The sequence below is a fragment of the Mchenga conophoros genome, linkage group LG6 (genome assembly GCF_057382185.1).
Source record: "Mchenga conophoros isolate Kocher_MC1m ecotype Shallow Benthic linkage group LG6, M_conophoros_male_GT1.1, whole genome shotgun sequence".
Classification (NCBI taxonomy): Eukaryota; Metazoa; Chordata; class Actinopteri; order Cichliformes; family Cichlidae; genus Mchenga; species Mchenga conophoros.
This window is the reverse complement of record NC_140531.1, coordinates 45,005,022-45,010,885: the sequence shown is the minus strand read 5'-3', so window position 1 is coordinate 45,010,885 and position 5,864 is coordinate 45,005,022. Positions and strand designations below refer to the sequence as shown.

The 5,864-nt window shown below is 40.9% G+C and overlaps 1 long non-coding RNA gene across 1 annotated transcript; it reads right to left on the bottom strand.

Moving 5' to 3' along the window:
* Nucleotides 1-847: 847 nt before the first annotated feature.
* Nucleotides 848-2,116, bottom strand: LOC146573504 (uncharacterized). The gene is made up of 2 exons (XR_014892867.1): nt 1,300-2,116; nt 848-1,211 (listed from the first exon to the last, which is right to left on the bottom strand). It is a non-coding gene; the product is annotated as an uncharacterized LOC146573504 (long non-coding RNA).
* Nucleotides 2,117-5,864: the final 3,748 nt, after the last annotated feature.

The following is a 5,864-nucleotide window of genomic DNA, read 5'->3' as shown; positions in this document are numbered from 1 at the left end:
ACGCCACACACTTCGAGCGCATTCTTTTTTTTTCTCGAAGTGGGCGGGGCTTAGAGCAAAGGCTTCAGTGACGTCATACACTTCAAAGGATTTAAGTCTATAAATAGCCCTCTGCAGGAACGGATTTTCAAACGCTAGTTTTAACAAACGGAGAAAACAAATTATCTGCAAATAGATATTAAAACGCAATGGCCAATAAAGCATCAACTGTCACCAGCCCAACACAGGAGACACCACCTGAACTGGAATCTAGATTCAATAATCAAAAATGCAAAGTTGATGGCCAGTTGATGGCCAATAAAGCATCAACTGTCACCCACACACCGTCACCAACACAGGACCCAGCTCCTGAACCTGAATCTAGGCCAAACAATCAAAATTGCAAAAACCTGTTTGCATGCTTGTGTGTGTGCTGTATGGGGAGCCCAGATGACTCAGACACAGAAGATTCAAACCAGGGGCAACCTGCTATTTCACAGCAAAGTACGGTTGTGAACATAGTAAACAATTCCTTTGGTGGCACTAATACCATTAATGTCAGGAATGAAAATACTGCCCGGAATATTCAAGTTGATATCTTTAACAATCTGCAGCTAGGGCTCCCTCCGGGTTTAATGTAGTTTGCTTGAATCCTAGAAAACTAACGGGATTTTAAATTGGTTATTTTTACAATTAGAATGGCTCTTTTTAAATTGATCGAGTCACTTATGAGAACCCATTGACCAGTCGAGGCAGATGGCTGTCCCCTCACAGAGCCCGGTTCTGTCGGAGGTTTCTCCCTGTTAAAATGGAGTTTTTCCTTCCCACTGTCGCCTATTGCTTGCTCAGAGGGGTTTGTCTGTTTGGGTTTTCTTTTCTTTTTTTCCTTTCTTTTTATTTATTTTTACGATTTTTTTTTTACTTTTTTTTTTACTTTATATGGGTTTTCTTTTTTTAAATAACTTTTAAATTAACATCAATAAAAGTTTTCAAATTTTACTCTGTGATTTCTGTTTGTTTTCAGTTTGTGTAGGTTGTGTTATTTGTTATTCAGTTCAAACTGTGGGTAGAAAATGCAGAGAAAATGCTGTGCTGTCATGTGACCTGTTCTGTTGCGCTCTTCTCTCTGATGAGGTCTAGCAGCTCATCATTTCGGTCTCTTTTCCTCTTTCTCCCTGTTGTGGGCGGCTGACTTTTGGGAAACTCTTGGTTACCCATTGCTGCGCTTGGACCTGGAGTGTCCTCAGGGAGAGAGGAAATTAGGACAGGAGACAAATTATACAACACAACAACTCTTTGGAGAATACTGTCTGTACCAACCCGTTCTCATGCTAGCCGGCTAGCGACCCTTCGCTAAAAAACACCCTTTCAGTGAGGCTCCTTTCACCCCCGATCGCTCGCAAACAGTGTTTGTCTTAGCTGGACTTATTTTTCGTTTATATGGGCCGATGATGCTGGTCGATGTGGAAAAAATAACTGAGCTTTTTGGTGGTGGCTAACGCGGAGCTACAACACAGGGCAGCTAGCCACCGGCGAGGCGGCCGCCGATCGACCGGTGGTGGCTAACGCAGAGCTCAATCCCGGATCAGGGAAACCGAAGGCAGGAGAAGCAGGCGGCTGCCGGTCGGAGCGTGAGGCGAACTGAATTTCAGGTAAGAAGTTATGAACTGCACTCTATTTGGGTCAGATATAAACCGAGTTTAGGTGTAGTTTATTTTCGTTGTGCTGACAGTTACAATGACTCATACTGCGTGCTAGCTAGCACGACAGAGTTTCAACGCTACCCGATCCTTACCGGAAACCCGATCGGTACTTCCTCTCTTTGCCAACATTTTTTTTCCAAAATATTAAACTTTATTAACCCTTTACAGCCGATCGGAGCGGGCACGCTCTGTTTTGCGTAACTATTTTTAAATCCCGGTAGCTCTGCAACCAAGTAAGCTAGCGCAATACTTTTTTTTGCATATGAAACTGGAGGAGTTGTACTTACATCTTATGCCATCAGCTTGTCCTAGGTCACAGTTTCCTTCCACATATAGCTTTGCAAAAACTGCATAAAAATCACTTGCAGCAACAAAAACATGATATTCCAGAAACAGGCTTCGCCGATCCATCAGCTGTTTGTAACACTTCCTACGTCCATCAGCGCGAACTATCACATGACCGCATGACCTGCCCGAAACCGGAAGTGACGTAATTTTGCGGAAATGTAGTTTTTTACGATCGGGGCCTTATGAGCTTGTGTTTTACTTGTTATGTGTTTTAAAAAGTTATGTTTGACTTTATGACTTTCTGTGTCGTTTCTGGGATGCTTAAGACTCATATTGCACTGCTGGAAATAGTTTATTTTGATGCATATGCTGTTATTTTGCAAATTTGCACTATAATATTTATTTTCGTTTTTCCTGCAGTATATAAAAATTGGTGTATTTCAAAAATAAAACTATGAAGACACTCAAAATAAATTTCCTGTGGTGGGAAACTAGTTTGTGTAACTTTTTTGTATTTACAGTTTTGAGGGATAAGCCTCTTAAATTTCTCTAACTAGAAATATATGTTAAAAAAACAAAAACGATTTTCAATTTTTTTGTAGTTTATTGCACTTTTTTGCAATTTATGTAATTACTATGCACCTAATGCAGACATATTATTAAAGTTTGGGCTACTTATTATGTGTTTATGTGTACTGTACATTTTTTCAACCCATTTTAATGAATGTTTAATATTTAAAATTTTTCAGAATTACAAGCTTCACCTCCTGCTAAAAGGTCTACACCAGCAGCTGGACCATCCTCTGCTGACAGTGTCGATGCTGGACCAGTCCCAGACCCAGAGGCTCTAAACGAGGAATTTATTCTTCATTTAGAGCCTGTACCAACATCTTCCCTCTGTCAGCCTCCTGCATCCTCCTCTTCATCTCTGCTTCCTCCTGCATCCTCCTCTCCATCTCTGCTTCCTCCTCTTCGTCTGTGCTTCCTCCTGCATCTTCCTCTCTGTCTGTGCTTCCTCCTGCATCCTCCTCTCCATCTCTGCTTCCTCCTCTTCGTCTGTGCTTCCTCTTGCATCCTCCTCTCCGTCTCTGCTTCCTCTTGCATCCTCCTCTCCATCTCTGCTTCCTCCTGCATCCTCCTCTCCATCTCTGCTTCCTCCTCTTCGTCTGTGCTTCCTCCTGCATCCTCCTCTCTGTCTCTGCTTCCTCCTGCATCTTCCTCTCTGTCTCTGCTTCCTCCTGCATCCTCCTCTTCATCTCTGCTTCCTCCTGCATCTTTCTCTCTGTCTCTGATTCCTCCTGCATCCTCCTCTTCGTCTCTGCTTCCTCTTGCATCCTCCTCTTCATCTCTGCTTCCTCCTGCATCCTCCTCTCCATCTTTGCTTCCTCCTCTTCGTCTGTGCTTCCTCCTGCATCCTCCTCTCCGTCTCTGCTTCCTCCTGCATATTCCTCTCTGTCTCTGCTTCCTCCTGCATCCTCCTCTTCATCTCTGCTTCCTCCTGCATCCTCCTCTTCATCTCTGCTTCCTCCTGCATATTCCTCTCTGTCTCTGCTTCCTCCTGCATCCTCCTCTTCATCTCTGCTTCCTCCTGCATCCTCCTCTTCATCTCCACATCCTGCATCTCCCTCAATTTCTACTGTGTACACCTCGGATGTCCCAAACAAAAAAAGGACAAGGAAAGGTTAGACGTTATGGTATTGTAAATGTACGAAACACATGACATGTTCGTTAAGTTTGTTAAGATCTCTTTTTCTTAATTTTTGCATTTTTTTCCAGTTTTACAGAACTCATGTAAATATTTCATTTGTTATTTTTCAGAATGCCGAAAACACCGTACACAGAAGATTTTCAAATATGAAGAGATAGTAGACAGGAGAGTTGTAAATGTAAGTAATTTAGCCTGCTGTTGTGCAGATTTGTTTGCGTCTTTGGACTTCCCGGATTTGAACTGTGCCTGACTGAATATCCATAAGCTTTTGTATTTGATGAATCTACACTAATTCAGCCACTGAGTCAGGATTTCACTCCAAATAGGACATTAAAGAAGAACAGACCACCTGATACGACCTAGTCGTGCTGCCTTCCTGATGTTTACGTTCTTTAAAGTCCTCCTGACATCATGCTCAGAAGGAGTGATTGATGTGGAGGTGCTCCTTCCCATTCAGTAACATCTGCTTCAGTTAGTTTTGCTTGTGAGCCACAATGTAAGCAGTGTTGCTTTGCTAACATGCACTCGATGCTGGCAGTACACGCATTGTAGTGGTTCTTATGTTTTTATTGAGCCATTCAATAGTACACAAATGTTTATAAGCTCCTTTTTGTATGCAACTTGCATGTCTTTCTTAATTAATTGTTTGTTTATATCATGTTTTTCAGGAAAAAGAAGAAGTTAAAGTCAAGTGGAAGCCTTGCTCAACATGGTATGTAGTAACAACTTTGTTGGACAGGAACAGACATTCATATTGTTGATAAATAGTTATCACCTCAATTTGAATTCATGTATTTGGACTAAAGTAAATTGAGAGCTTTTAGCTATCGAGCTCCTCTTCTGTGAGGAGCTTGATAGCTGTCCACCTCCAAAGTCCATTATGAGATTTGGAGGTGGACATGGTCAACACTTTTAAGAGTAGGCATAAGACTTTACTTCTTTATAGAGCTTATAGTTAGGGCTGGTTCAGCTCAGCCCTTAGTTATGCTGTAATGGGACCAGACTGCTGGGGGTTAGTGTCCCCCCCCCCTCTCTCTGTCTGTCTCTTTCAGGGTTATGCAGGCTCAGTATTGGTTGAAGATGCAGTCGCGTCTCGTTTTACTGAAAACTCTCCCCCTCTCCCTCACCATCTGTAAACATACATGTCTCAGTAATGCAGTTCATGCATGTTACTAACTAAACTTCTTCCCTGGAGTTTCTGTGCTCTCTCATCCAGCAGGTTCCGATGGATCGTGGCTGCTGCTGTGGTCCTGCTTGACATCTACTACATATATTATTACTGTCTGACTTGATTTGATTAATTTATATTACAATGAAGGTGTATAAAGCATGACATGAATATAGAAGATATTTCATCCTAAAAAATTGTCATATGTCACAACCTAAATTGTCCTATTTTGTGTGTGGTTGTTCTTTGTTATGTTTTTCTCCTGACAGTGGCAAAGTGTGGGATGACACATGGGAACCTGCACAGTTTTACACACAGTAAACCAGGCACCACAGGTCGCAGAGATCGCACAGTTCACAGCTTGTAGTTCAGCATAAAAGTTCAAAATAAAATATTTACTATACATTTCAACCAGTGTCAGTCTCTGTTTCACTCTCTAATTGTGGCTTAAGTACCTAACACATTCATGAATCTGATCCATCAATAATATCTTCCCTGCACTCGACATCTCATAGTTTTACATATCAGCCAACATTATTGTCTACATCCTCATAAATATAGAAGTGACTTGCTTATTATAACATATTACAAGGTAAAGTAATACTGCACTGCACGTAAGGTAAGTAACACCTACTGTGTATGGGAGCCTAAAGCAAAGTTAACTGCACCAGTACCAGCTTCAGAACATATTGTATATTATATGTTTCTACCTTTTTGTAATATGTCATGTTTAGATGCAGTGACAATTGCACATTTGGAGTTGTGGTCATATGTGGTTTTTATATACAGGGTATTAGAAAAAAATTGACATTTTTTGCTATTTTTCTTGTTTGTTTGCACATTATCATTGTGTACATATTACATATGTAACATTATTGTTAATATTATTATTAGATATCAAAGATACAATTTGATTAAGGGTTTTCCTGTCATAATTTCAATAAAAATGCAATTACACACGTAAACAATAGGATCAAAATAAACTTTTAAAAAGTCTGTTGATCAAATGCTGATTTTC